General features: G+C 42.9%; 1 pseudogene; it reads left to right on the forward strand.

Annotated features, from left to right (window-relative positions):
* Window positions 1-1,449: 1,449 nt before the first annotated feature.
* LOC112607208 overlaps window positions 1,450-15,246 on the forward strand; it is a 29,447-nt pseudogene continuing 15,650 nt past the window's right edge.

Here is a 15,246-nt window from a genome sequence, read left to right on the forward strand (position 1 = left end):
AGAATAATGCAAACACCTTAGCAAAGTGCCTTGCATTGATGAAGGGTTGAGCTATTATTTTCCTTTGGTTGTGGCTAGGCTGGCAGGTGGCAGGATCCCTCACAGGGAGCGTGTACACGTAAGCCTGCCCAAATCTGAGTTTTTATTCGTGCCACTTACCAGCTCTGTGACTTGGGGTTACTTGACCTTTCTGAACCTTAGTTTTCTCATTTATAGAATGGAGGCAGCAATAATCCTTTCTTTATAGGGTTCTTGTGAGGATTATTTGAGATATCATATGTAAAGCATTTCGTAGAGTACTAAGCAAGAAAGACTCTATAAGTGCTGGCTTCTTTTATTATTACTAGTCAAGACAAGCCCTGAGTGACCTTGAGATTGACCATGAAGAGGATGCTGGAGAAGGTTCCATAGGATTCTGCCTGGCCACCAGACTCCAAAATTCAACTCAGTCTAAGGGGTGGGACTGAGGCTGTAACCAGGAGGCAATAAATTAACTTGGCCTCCAGTGACTGTATTAGGACGCTTGCATTTTGAATTCTCTCCAAACACAGCTGACCTTAAACGCAACGGGAACATCCTCTGCCTTCCTGCATGTTTTCACTCCCTCAAACTGTCAGCAATTCTCATCTACAGGGTGCCTTTCCCAAAGGGCTCAGGCAAGAAGCACCAGGATGAGGAGTCCTAAAGCCAGAAGCAATTTCTGGTCCCAGTAGGACCTGGAGGGCTGTGCCCAGGCTGTGTATAGGCTGGGACTGCCTGGCCCCTCAGGCAGAAGTTGCAGAGGAGCAGAAAATAAGCCTGGATCAGGTGACCCAGACTTCAGCTTGATGAAACAAGCAAAACACACTATTTCTCTTTAGCTCGGCTCCTGGGATTAGCGGTTAGGTCCCCAGAGTATACTGGGTGTTTATTCTCGGAGACACGAAGCTCCAAGGAGTAGCAAGAGTCGGAGGCACAGGGCCTCCCCAGGTAGCTCACTGTTCTACTTCTTGCAGAAGCCAAATTGGGATCATCTGCCATATACCCTTCATGTTCACACGCTGCTTCTCAATTCAGCACCAGCTGAGCAACTGCCAGGGGTCCCTGAGAGACAGGAAAGACTGGGTGGGAAATGGACGACTGCAGCCCTGCTCCCAGGCTTCCAGGCTCCCAGGGCACCCTTCCCACTCAGTCCTACTGACTACCATAGTGACTGCTCCATCAGTTACCATGGCCGCTCGGCAACCTACCTGTAAACGAAGCCACTGTTTGATCCCAGAAAACTCCCAGTTAAATCACAAATCTGCTGTTTTTCTGCAGTCTGCGAAGAGGATGTATCACCTGAAGCGAAAAATTGTAAACAACCTAAATGACTAAGGGAAAAGGATTGGTTGCACAAACGATGATTCTATCATTTCAAGTAATATTAGGTGGCCATTAAAAAATATAAATCATTTTTCTGAGGATCCGGCAAGATGGCAGAGGTAGAGCAGAAGAAGAAGCGGACCTTCCGCAAGTTCACCTACCGCGGCGTGGACCTCTAGCAGCTGCTGGACACGTCCTACGAGCAGCTAACACAGCTGAACAGTGCGCGCCAGCGGCTGCGGCTGAAACCCGCACTGCGGCGGAAGCACCGTTCGCTGCTAAAACGCCTGCGCAAGGCCAAGAAGGAGGGACCGCCCATGGAGAAGCCGGAAGTGGTGAAGACTCACCTGCGGGTCATGATCATCCTGCCCGAGATGGTGGGCAGCATGGTGGGCGTCTACAACGGACCTTCAACCAGGTGGAGATCAAGCCGGAGATGATCAGCCACTACCTGGGGGCGAGTTCTCCATCACCTACAAGCCCGTGAAGCACAGCCGGCCCGGCTTCAGGGCCACCCACTCCTCCTGCTTCACCCCCTCAAGTAGTGGCTCAGCTAATAAACGCACACGTCTCAAAAATAAATAAAATAAATAAATAAAAAATATATATATAATCATGAGGATATATATATAATCATGAGGAGATATATACATATATAAATTCGTGAGGATTATGTGGTGACTTGGAAATATGTTTATATTGTGATGTTCAGTGAAAATACAAAATCTTATCTCTGCCATGAGTGCAGTGGTAAAAACTATATGTACATCTGGATAAAGAAAAACACACCAAAAAAGGGAAAAAATGGGCTGGGAGGATGGTGGGTACAATTTCCTCTCTCATGTATTCTGGTATCTATTCCTGCTGTTTGTGCACTAAGTAAGAAAATCATTTAAAAATCTTGTTCACTAACCTATCAATGCACTTTTACCTTCCCCCAAAGAGGAAAAAGCCTCATTCACTGAAATTTGCTAGTGTCGCTCCTTTGCTTATTTTGATATCAACTTTTCAATCAATATTCTCAGGAAAAGACATGACTATTTTAAGTTGAAAGCAAACCACAGATGAACTCAGTTCCCTGGTCAATTCTCCTCCCAGTAGGTGGTGACAGTTAAAAGCAGCTCCTTAAGGGTCAAAAACAGCTCCTTAAGAGCCAAACCCTGCAGTGAGGCCTGTAAACAACTTAGATTCTTCAGGTGCTCTCAGCGTTTGAATTCCTGGATCACCTGCGGCAGGCTCACCTGAAGTAGACATTAGAGGTGGGGCTGTTCTGCACCAGGAACAAAGCTACTCAAAAATTCTTGGTTCTTTGAATTTGGCTGAGTGAACAGGAAAAATAAGAAATCATCACTTTAAAATGACCCAGAATTTCGGGAGCCACTTTAATGCCATTCCTGCCACCAACTCATTGTGTAAGCCTAAGCACATCACTCAGCCACTCTCCAGACTAAGGGAACAGATTGTAGCCTGCCTGTAAATGGCTGATGGACAGAAAAACATGAAAATGATGGTGCTAAGCACTTTGCAAATAGGAAACAGAGTCCATTTGAAAGAACCTGGGATCTGGAGTCAGAAAGTCTCCAAGCCAAGCCAAGCCAAGATCTGCCACGCATGAACACTGGGATGTCAGGCTATTAGTTTCTGAGTCTGTTTCCTCAGTAAAATGGGGATAATACTCTATGCAACTGGATTGTTTTGACATTTAAGTGAGTTTATGAGAAAAAGCTTTGTAAATTGTAAAGCACATGTATTAGTTTTTAGGATTGCCATAATAAAATTCCACAGACTGTGTGGTTTAAACAACAGAAATTAATTCTTTTTTTCACAATTCATGAGGCCAGAAGCCTGAGATGACGGTGTCAGCAGGGTTGGTTTCTTGTGAGGCCTCTCTCTTTGGCTTACAGACAGCCGCCTTCTCTCTGTGTCTTCCCATGATCTTTCTTGATGTGTGTCCGTGTCCTAGTCTCCTCTTCCTGTAAGGACACCAGTCACATGGAATTAGGTTCCACCCAAATGACCTCATTTTAACTTCATTACCTCTTAGAAGACCCTATCTCCAAATACAGACATATTTTGTTTGTATTATTTTACTTGGCTTTATTATGCTTCACAGAAACTGCTTTTTTTCACAAATTGAGGGTTTGTGGCAACCAGCATTGAGCAAGTCTATTGGCATCATTTTTCCAAATACATGTGCTCACTTCATGGCTTTGTGTCACATTTTGGTAATTCTCATAATATTTCAGACTTGTTCATTATTATTTCTGTTATAATCTGTGATAAGTGATACTTGATGTTACTATTATAATTGTTTTGGGGTGCCATGGACTGTACCTATATAAAATGGCAAAATTAATTGATGAATTTGTGTGTTCTGATTGCTCCACTGATTGGCTGTTCCCCAGTCTCTCCCTCTCCTTGGGCCTCCCTGTTCCCTGAGACACAATATTATTGAAACTAGGCCAATTAGTAATCGTAATATGACCTTTAAGTGTTCAAGTGAAAGGAAGAGTTGCATGTCTCTTTCCACCAAAAGCTAGAAATGATTAAGCTTACTGAGGAAGGCATGTCAAAAGCTGAGATAGGCCAAAAGCTAGGCCTCTTGTGCCGAACAGTTAACCAAGTTGTGAGTGCAAAGGAAAAGTTCTTGAAGGAAATTAAAAGTGCTACTCCAGTGAGCACACAAATTATAAGAAAGCAAAACAGCCGCCGGGTGTGGTGGCTCACACCTGTAATCCCAGCATTTTGGGAGGCTGAGGTGGGTGGATCACGAGGTTAGGACTTCAAGACCAGCCTGGCCAACATGGTGAAACTCCGTCTCTACTAAAAATACAAAAAAATTAGCTGGGCACAATGGCAGGTCAGGAGTTCGAGACCAGCCTGACCAACATGGAGAAACTCCATCTCTACTAAAAATACGAAATTAGCTGGGCGTGGTGGCACATGCCTGTAATTCCAGCTACTTAGGAGTCTGAGGCAGGAGAATCACTTGAACCCGGGTAGAGGCAGTTGCAGTGAGCCAAGATCGCGCCATTGCGCTCCAGCCTGTAATCCCAGCTACTTGGGAGGCTGAGGCAGGAGAATCACTTGAACCCGGGTAGAGGAGGTTGCAGTGAGCCAAGATCACGCCACTGCGCTCCAGCCTGGGCAACAGAGTGAGACTCCATCTCAAAAAAAAAAAAAAAAAAAAAAAAAAAGCCAAACAGCCTTATTGCTGATATGGAGAAAGTTTGAGGGGCCTGCATAGAGGATCAAATCAGCTACAACATTCCCTTAAGCCAAAGCCTAATGTACAGCAAGGTCCTAACTCTCTTCCATTCTGTGAAGGCTAAGAGAGCTGAGGAAGATGCAGAAGAAAAGTCTGAAGCTAGCAGAGGTTGTTTCATGAGATTTCAGGAAGGAAGCCATCTCTAAAACATGAAAGTTCAAGGTGAAGCAGCAAGTGCTGATGTAAAAGTTGCAGCAACTTATCCAGAAGATCTGGCTAAGATTATTGATGAAGGAGCCTGTGTTAAACAACAGATTTTCAATATAGATGAAACAGTCTTGTATTAGAAGACGCCATCTAGAACTTTCATAGCTGGAAAGGAGAAGTCAATGCCTGGCTTCAAAGTTTCAAAGGACAGGCTGATTCTCTTGTTAAGCCCTTAATGACTAAGCAGCTAGTGACTTTAAGTTAAAGCCAATGCTTATTTACCATTCCAGAAGTCCTAGGGCCTTTGAGAATTATGCTATTCTACTTGGCCTATGCTCTAGAAATTGGACAACAAAGCCTGGATGACAGCATATTTATTTATAGCATGGTTTACTGAATACAGTTGACCCATGAACAATCCAGAGGTTAGGGACACTGACCCCTACCACAGTCAAAATTTGTGGATAACTTTTGACTCCCCTAAACTTAAGTACTAATAGTTTACTGTTGACCAGAAGTCTTACCAATAATGTAAACAGTCGATAATACATATTTTGTATGTTATATGTGTTATATACTGCATTCTTACAACAGAGCAAGCTAGAGAAAATAAAATGTTAGTAAAAACATAATAAGAAAGAGAAAATGTGTTTATTATTCATAAAGATGGAAATGGATCATCATAAAGGTCTTCATCCTTGTCTTCATGTTAAGTAGGCTGAGGAGGAGGAAGAGGAAAGGTTGATCTTGCTGTCTCAGAGGTGGCAAAGGTGGAAGAGGTGGCAGAGGTGGAAAGTGAGGCAGAAGAGGCAGGCACGCTCAGTGTAACTTTTACTGAAAAAAATCCATGGATAAGTGAACCTGCATAGTTCAAATCTGTGTTGTTCAAGGGCCAGTTGTATATTAAGCCCACTGTTGCGACCTACTGCTCAGAAAAAAAAGATTTCTTTCCAAATATTACCATTTATTGACAGTGTACTTTGACATTCAAGATCTCTGATAGAGATATACAAGGAGATTAATGTTTTTATGTCTGCTAACACAACATCCATTCTGCAGCCCATTGGTCAAGGAGTAATTTTGACTTTCAAGTCTTGTAATTTAAGAAATACATTTTGTAAGGCTATAGCTGCCCCAGATAGTGATTCCTCTGATGGACCTGGGCAAAGTAAAATTGAAAATCTTCTGAAAAGGATTCACCATTCTAGATGTCACTAAGGACATTTGTGATTCATGGGAGGAGGTCAAAATATCAACATTAGCAGGAGTTTGGAAGAAGTTGATTCCAACCCTCATGGTTGACATTGAGGAGCTTAAGACTTCAGTGGAAGAAGTAATTGCAGATATGGTAGAAACAGCAAGAAAACTAGAATTAGAAGTGGAACCTGAAGATGTAACTTGAGAAAAGAAAAACAGCTCAGACCAGAAAGACTTACACCTACCCATGCCTGGGGGTAATTGTTGAAAGACATTTGTTTCTGAGCAGCTGCCTCACCCATGATCTTCTTGTTCCTGGAATTTGTGATACAAAGGACAATGTATAGCCAATGAATAGCTTATGTTATTTTAATGTAAATTCTTGGTAAACACCTTTGGAACTTGCTCTTCTTTTTTCCTTTAAAAACCCACTTATACCTGCTGCTAATTAGAGCATATGTTCACAGCAACTTGATTCTATGCTCCTGTGTTGCAATCCTCAAACTTGACCCAAATAAACTCTCTACTTACACTAATTTTGCCTCATTTTTTTCCTCCAGGTTGACATTTTGAATTGCTGCAATTTTATGATAAAACTTGAATGGATGAGGAGTTGCTTATCATGGGTGAGCCAAGAAAGTGTTTTTTCATGTTTTTTTAGATGAAGTTCACTCTGGTGAAGATGCTGTGACCATTGTTAAAATGACCACAAAGGTTTTAGAATATTACATAAACCTAAAGCAGTGACAGGGTTTGAGAGGATTGTGTCCAATTTTTTTTTTTCCATCTGTGGGATATGATGAGGTTTCTCTTCAAATAATCTGATCGATCTTTTATTCTTTAATTCATAGTTACACCCCCGCTTTTTTTTCTCCTTTTTTCTCCTTTTTTCCTTTTTGCCTTTGTTAGGTACACAGGCATGCCACAGTACCAATCGTTATCAGTACCAGCCCACATTCCTTTCCTTATTTGGAAAGAGGACTAACTTTCTAGCTCATTACAGACACCCTTTCCCTTCCTCTCTACTTTCTTTTATGTGCCCTTCCTATGTAAAAAAAATCAAATGTTTAGCCAACCGGGATTAGTTTAGATTGGACGACCCGACCTCGGCCAATGAGGAAAGGGCACAGGGGCAGGACTTGCATCAGGAATAAAGGCTCTCGTGCCCCTTTGTTCAGGTGTGCTTTCATGGCAACTGGCCAAGGAGGCACCCCTCTGCACAGAAGTAAAATTGCTTTGCTAAGAATCCTTTGTTTGAGTGTTCGATTTCCTTAGGATTTTAAGCCTTATTCCTAACACATGCCCTCAAGAATTTATCCTTTGAATTACAAAAACAATCCAATAACACTTTTCATGTTATTTAAAAATGTACAGTGCAGCCGGGCACAGTGGCTCACGCCTATAATCCCAACACTTTGGGAGGCTGAGGCAGGTGGATCACCTGAGGTCAGGAGTTCTAGACCAGCCTGACCAACATGGAGAAACCCCATCTCTACTAAAAATACAAAATTAGCTGGGCATGGTGGCGCATGCCTGTAATCCCAGCTACTTGGGAGGCTGAGGCAGGAGAATCACTTGAACCCGGGAGGCAGAAGTTGCAGTGAGCCAAGATCACGCCATTACACTCTAGCCTGGGTAACAAGAGTGAAACTCTGTCTCAAAATAAATAAATAAATAAAAATTTAAAAAATGTACAATTAAGTTATTATTGACTATTCTCATCCTATGGTGCTATAAAATAGTAAGTCTTATTCATTCTGTTTTTTGTATTAAATACTTATCAACCATCTGCACCTCTCCTCAAGTTTCCTAACACCCTTCCCAGCTAGTAACCATCCTACTCTCTGTGTCCATGAGTTCAATCGTTTTGATTTTTAGACCCCACAGATAAGTGAGAAGATATAATGTTTGTCTTTCTGTGCCTGGCTGATTTCACTTAACATAATAATCTCCAGTTCTATCCATATTATTGCAAACGATTGGATCTCATTCTTTTCTTTTATGGCTGAATAGTACTCTATATGTATATGTACCACATTTATTATTTATTTTGTATTTTTTTGAGACAGTCTTTCTCTGTCACCCACGCTAGAGTGCAGTGGCATGATCTTGGTTCACTGAAACCTCTGCCTCCTGGGTTCAAGCAATTCTCTGCCTCAGCCTTCCAAGTAGCTGGGATTACAGGCATCCATCACCATGCCTGGTTAATTTTTTTGTAATTTCAGTACAGACAGGGTTTCACTATCTTGGCGAAGCTGGTCTTGAACTCCTGACCTCATGATCCGCCTGCCTCGGCCTCCCAAAGTGCTGGGATTACAGGCATGAGCCACTGTGCCCAGCCCCACATTTTCTTTATTCATTCATCTGTTGATGGACACTTAGGTTGCTTCTAAATCTCAGCTATTATAAACAGTGCTGCAACAAACATAGGAGTGCAGATATCTCTTCAACGTACTGATTTCCTTTCTTTGGGGTTTACTTTCAATAGGATTGCTGGATCATATGGTAGCTAAATTTTTTGTTTTTTCAGGAACCTCCAAACTGTTCTCTATGGTGGTTGTACTTACATTCCCATCAACAGCATATAGGGTTCCCTTTTCTCCATGTACTTGTCAGCATTTGTTATTGCCTTCTTTTAGATATAAACCATTTTAACTGGGGTGAGAGGATATCTCATTGTAGTTTTGATTTGCATTTCTCTGATACTCAGTGATGTTGAGCACCTTTTCATATGCCTGTTTGCCATTTGTATGTCTTCTTTTGAGAAATGTCTATTCAGATCTTTGGCTCACTTTTTATTGGATTATAAGTTTTTTCCCCTATAGAGTTATTTGAGCTCCTTAGGTATTCTGGTTATTAATCCCTTGTGGGATGGGTAGTTTGCAAATATTTTCTCCCATTCTGTGGGTTGTCTCTTCACTTCATTGACTGTATTTGCTCTGCAGAAGCTTTTTAACTTGATGTGATCCTACTTGTCCATTTTTGCTTTGGTTGCCTGAGTTTGTGGGATATTGCTCAAGGAATTTTTGCTCAGACCAATGTCCTGGAGATTTTCCCCAATGTTTTCCTATAGTAGTTTCATAGTTTGAGGTCTTAAATTTAAACCTTTAATCCATTTTGATTTGATTTGATTTGTGGATGTGGTGAGAGATAAGGGTCTAGTTTCATTCATCTGCATATGGATATCTACTTTTTGCAGCATCATTTATGGAAGAGCCTGTCTTTTCCCCAGTATATGTTCTTGGCATCTTGTCAAAAACGAGTTCACGGTAGGTGTGTGGATTTGTTTCTGGGTTCTCTATTCTGTTCCATTGGTCTATGTATCTGTTTTTATGCCAGTACCTTGCTGTTTTGGTTACTATAGCTCTGTAGTATAATTTGAAGTCAGGTAGTATGATTCCTTTAGTTTTATTCTTTTTGCTTAGGACAGCTTTGGCTATTCTGGGTCTTTTGTAGTTCAATATATTTAGGATTTTTTTTTTTTTATTTCTGTAAAGAATGCCATTGGTATTTTGGTAGGAATTGCATTGAATCTGTAGATTTTTGGGGGTAGTATGGACATTTCAACAATATTGATTCTTCCAATCCATGAACATGGAATATTTTTTCCATTTTTTTTGGTGTCTTCCTCAATTTCTTTCAATTGAGACCAATTTTGAAAGACGTTCTGGTTAAAATGGTATCAAAGCCCGGTGTGGTGGCTCACGCCTGTAATCCCAGCACTTTGGGAGGCCAAGGTGGGCGGATCACAAGGTCAGGAGTTCGAGACCACCCTGGCCAACATAGCAAACCCTGTCTCTACTAAAAATACAAAAATTAGCCGGGTGTGCTGGTACGTGCCTGTAGTGCCAGCTACTCCGGAGGCTGAGGCAGGAGAATCACCTGAACCTGGAAGTGGAGGTTGCTGTGAGCCAAGATCGCACCATTGCACTCTAGCCTGGGCGACAGAGTGAGACATTGTCTCCAAAAAATAAAATAAAATGGTATCAAACAGCATCTCATGCTACAGAGAAAACTTTCGTGAAAGGAAGAGTCAATCAATGAGACAAATTTCACTGTCTTATTTTAAGAAATTGTTACAGCCCAGCTTTCAGCAACTATGACTGTGATCAGTCAGCAGTCATCAATATCGTGGCAAGATCTTCCACCAGCAAAAAGATTACAACTCCCTGACAGCTCAGATGATCATTAGCACTTTTTAGTAATAAAGTATCTTTTAATTAAGGTATGTTCATTTTTTTCTAGACATAATGCTGTTGCACACATAGTAAACTACAGCATAATATAAACATAACCTTTACATGCACTGCAAAACCAAAAAAAAAAAAAAATGTGTGTGACTGGCTTCATGGTGATATTTGTTTTATTGCAGTGGCTGAAACTGAACCAACAATATTTCCAAGGTAGGCCTGTTGAGTCATGTTCTGACGTATTGGGGTTTAGGACTTCAATATATGAATTTGGAGACACAATTCAGCCATAACAACACAATATAAATATTTTTCTGGACTTACCTGGGACTTCTCATGATGGGCATTTAGGACACAGGAGGAAACAGCCTTGTTGACCATTTTTCCACTACACCATCATGGCGAGAGGCACCAGGAGAGAACTGACAGCACTCTGAGCTTACTCTCTAGCTGCTGTGGGGCCAGGATCTTCTGCGGCTGTGGGCCTCCAGTCCCACTCAGCAAATAAATGAGCCATATTCCCTTTGGGTTTGGAATGCTTTTCTGTAGGAAAGGAGTCATCAAATACTTAACAGCTACTAACTGTTAAGTATTAACAGGGGGAAACAGGTGTGCACGGGCTGTGGGCATTTGTCTCTGTTTACATTTGTGAGTGTCTTCTGGAACAGCCCATCCAGGCCTTTTAAGGAGCTTTCACCAGCTAAAGGAAAAAGCTACCAAAGGGGAGGCCAGGTCACTTTTCTTCCAAATTCTTCCCAAATTATTTACTTTCATCTGCTGGGAAAAGACCTCAACAAACATTTATCAAGGACCTCTTTTGTGCCTGAGGCTGTGCTCGGTCTGGAAGGAATGTACTGCTTCACTGGGCCTGTTTAGTAAATACAGACATTGCTCAACCCACAAGGAGGAGAGAGAGCCCGTGGGTTCAGAAGCTGGGAATGCACTTGTGCCAGCAGAATGGAGGAGGGCCCTGGTCAGGAAGATAGGCTATTTAGTGCTGCTATGTTACTTTTTATTTTGTCTCTTTACGGATGTAAGGAAGAGACATAGCCACATTACCTGCGAGCCATCCCTCAGTGGCACAGAATCCCATCCTCCCAACATTGCTGCGTCCCAATGCTTCCAAGGTGGTGGGGGTGAGGAGAGGGTTCAGTGCTTTTCATGGAATCTGGGTTTCAACTTAAGGCCAATAGATTTGCCCTCTTTCTGAATGTCTAGAATTTATCCTAGCAGAGAGAGGATCTAACTGTGTCAATTTATCCCTCTCCAAAACGGAGCTCTCCTATCTGCCAGAAGCAAAGGACATTTGTTGTTTTTGCCTGCCCAGCTTACCTCCCACTTCTCTTGGAAATAAAACCATACTTTCCTTCCTCGAACCCACTCTATGTGGTTCAGGTGGGGCCGACCTCACCTCCCGCAATGCAGGGAGAGTGCCCTGTCTTTAGTCTAGCCAATAGGAGTAGTCCTCTAGCCCTTGTCACAGTGATTGGCACAGAGCTGGGCACATGACGTAAGCACAGCCAATCAGAGCCTGCTTCAGGCATTGATGTGGCAGCCGGAGGAGAGCAGTTCTGCCCTCCTCTTGGATAATATGCTCTAAGGATGGCTTGGAGCTGCTCGCAGCCATCTTCTCCAGTGGTACAGGGGCACAGACGACACTTTCATCATCTGGAGAAAATGAAGTCAATGTACAAAGAGAAATCGCAGAGAGATGGAAAGCTAAAGGCAACCTTAAAGACAATGTTTGAGTCCCTGGATCCATCTCTTCTTAGGAGCTAATACATTTCCTATGTTGCTTATATCCCTTTGAGCTGGGTTTCTGTCACTGGGATTGGAAAACTGACTGTCGCAGCAGCAGGGTTTTGTACTGAGCCTCCTCGGAGACAGTCAGCATTTCTCACGCTCGGCACATGGTGTTTACCCTTGGCTGGAGCCCTGATTCTCATTAAACTAATTATGGGCAGAGTATGGGGACTACATTCACTCAGAGATCAGGGCACAAAGCATTGCAACTTTATGCAGAAATTACTACTGAGGACCACTCCCCTTGGAAGTAAGCTGTGGACCAGAGAGTCATTTCACACTTAAACCCTTCCCTCTTTGTCTTTGGCCTTTAAACTCTGGTTTCTATTCTTTACTTTCTGAGTGTGTATTTTCAAATCACCCCTTTGTGGAGAGGTCTCAGGAACATCCTAGACTCCATATCAAATGCAGGAAGGTATTTAACTTGCATGACAGGGTTTCCTATGGTTTGGACTGCAGAGGAATACTGCACTGCATGCATGAGCATGGATGGTGGGGTCAGATGGAATGAAGATCTTTGGCTTTGAGGCAGTGTAACCTGTCTGCCTTCCTCTGCCATTGTGAGTTCCTCAATTCACGTTACTGTCAACCTCGCCTCATGTCTCCAAATTACCCTGTGGTCCATTGGCCATTTTATATGCATGTCATTCTAGCCTCAGAACATGCCAGCTCCCTTCCCTTAATGTCTTATTGTCTCTATGAATCTAAACTTGAGGGAGTCTACTGGATTATCTTGCCCGCGACCATAGCAGTCTTTTTTGTTTTGTTTTGTTTTTATTTTTGTTTTTTTTGAGACAGAGTCTCACACTGTCGCCCGGCTGGTATGGTATGCAGTGATGCGATCTTGGCTCACTGCAACCTCTGTCTCCTGGGTTCTAGCGATTCTCAGCCTCTGTAGCTGGGATTACAGGTGCCTGCCACCATGCCTGGCTAACTTTTTTGTATTTTTAGTAGAGATGGGGTTTCACTATGTTGGCCAGGCTGGTCTCGAACTCCTGACCTTGTGATCTGCCCACCTCAGCCTCCCAAAGTGCTGGGATTACAGGCGTGAGCCACTGTGCCCGGCCGACCATAGCAATTTACATGTGGGTTTGGTTTGGGATTGAGGGTCAAGATCCACTGAGGGACATGGCTTCTCTTCCAGTATTTACTTTTGTTTGCAAATGAGTACATATTCTGACTCCGACTCCGAAGTCTTATAAAGCTTTTCTAACTCAATTTTCAGAGGTAACAATAGACACAATAGACTCAACCTGAACATTTGATTGGCAGTATCCTCTGTTTCCTTTTGCATAAGATACCTGTGTCGTTTCTCCTCCGCTAAGTAATTGCAGCAGCTTTGGTTTCTCTCTCTGCTATGTGACACAGCATGAAGGTTTGGACAGGAGTTTAACTATTACCCTTTAATGTTTTTGTTGTGTTACTGTCAAATTGTGTCTTCTTAAAGGTTACTTCCTGTCCTGTCTTAGGAGCAGGAGAAAAAAGTGGCTGTGTGCCTTATGCCCTATCTGTATAAAATGCCTTTCATTATTGATAAAGATACACTATTCCAGGAGACTCACCTATTTAACCAGGTCAAGAGCTGGAAACCTTTCTCCAGTCTGTGTTCAGCCTCTAGCCCCACAGTGATGTGAATACAAAGCAGTCTTCCTTGCAGGTGTTCAGCACACAGGCCATAGGCCAAGAGCAGTGGATGGCACGCAGAAGGAAGAGGCTCACTTTCTGCTTTATCATTTGGGATTCGAGCGGACCCAGAGAAGGAACGCCAAGGAGAGGACCTAGACTCGTAACCCCCACATGCCACCCTTTTGTTTCTCCTAAGATTAAAAATGCTTATCACTATTTGAGGTTCTGTTAATGTGCCAGATACTTCAAGTGCTTGAGATACGTTATCTAAACCTTAAAATAATTTTATGAGGTAGAGAATATGATTCCCATTTTATACATAAACAAACTCAAAGATGTTGAGAGAATACCTGAAGAAGTTAAAAGGCTGTCACGCAGCCAGAGGTGACCCTGGGCTTTTGAGGGCTGGCAGGTGGCAAGCACCCAGGTGAGAGCTGTGGGGTGGCCTGCAGACCCCGAGGAGTTAGAAACAGAGACCTTGGGACAGGCTCCAGGAAGGTGGCCTTTGTGAGAACCTCTCTAGTCCCCCATGCTCCTGGGAGAGGCAGCTCAAGCGCAAAGCCAGAGGCACCCCTCAGTGGGGTGAGAGAGGGGCGTAGATCACCTTCCAGAAACAGCTGCCAAGTGGATGTTAAATTTTGTAGGTTTTCTTGATTCCATTTGTTAATATAATCTTGTGCTCATGGGTGTTAAAAGACGTGGGCCTGAGGTAACACTCATTTGGTTGATCGTAATAGTTACTCCTGGGGATTACACATGCTAAACAAAGCAAAATATTCACCAAGCTCTCAATCTGAGCTCCTTGGGTCAGTAAGCAGAGGTCACCATCTTTTCCTAGTCCCACTGGTGAGTTAAATTCTGGAATGGCTCTGAATTATCAATATGTCAATAAAATGTCGGTAAGCCAGGACGACATGCTGTTGCAGTATTGACTGTCAGATCCTAAAGCAAAAACATGTTTTAATTGTTTTTTGCCAAGTGTAGGGAAGCCAGTAAGTAGAGACCCGGATTGAGAGGGTTAGAGATTGCCACCGATCTTTAGTTTTCAGTTTTGAGAGTCTTGTAGCGTTGTGGAATCCATTTCTCATTTTCACCCACAGAATTTATATCAGAGTCAGAAACAGGAATGTGCAAAGGGAAATATCCGAGAAAACAGGCTGTTCCAGGCTTACCTGGTAGGGTAGGGCTGGTGCCCAGGTACAATCATTGGCCAGTGTAAACATATTTGAGTCAGCTCGTGGTGATGACTTTGAAGCATGGGACGAGGAGATGGGTCTGACTTTACTTCCATAAGCATTTGCTTTACCTGATTAGATTCTCCAGGTACAGTGTGGTGAGGAATGAGACTAACTGCAGCCAGACTGCAAAACTGTGGGTGTGGTATGTCTTCTGGAAAGACCTCCTTATCTTTCCCCACAGAGCAACAATGGTTCCCCTTTTTCTTTGCTTTAGCCCAAAGGTGGGTCTCATCTTGGAAGTCACTTAGGGTTCTCTTTCTCCTGAGGGACACACATGGGCAAAGATTTGAATACGTCTGCGCCCAGGGGCTTTTCCATCCTAAGGACCTTGTCACCCTTTGTGCTTTGCCTTGTTTCTCTCTTCTTTCTTTCTTTCTTTCTTTCTTTCTTTCTTTCTTTCTTTCTTTCTTTCTTTCTTTCTTTCTTTCTTTCT

Source organism: Theropithecus gelada, chromosome 1 (genome assembly GCF_003255815.1).
Source record: "Theropithecus gelada isolate Dixy chromosome 1, Tgel_1.0, whole genome shotgun sequence".
Classification (NCBI taxonomy): domain Eukaryota; kingdom Metazoa; phylum Chordata; class Mammalia; order Primates; family Cercopithecidae; genus Theropithecus; species Theropithecus gelada.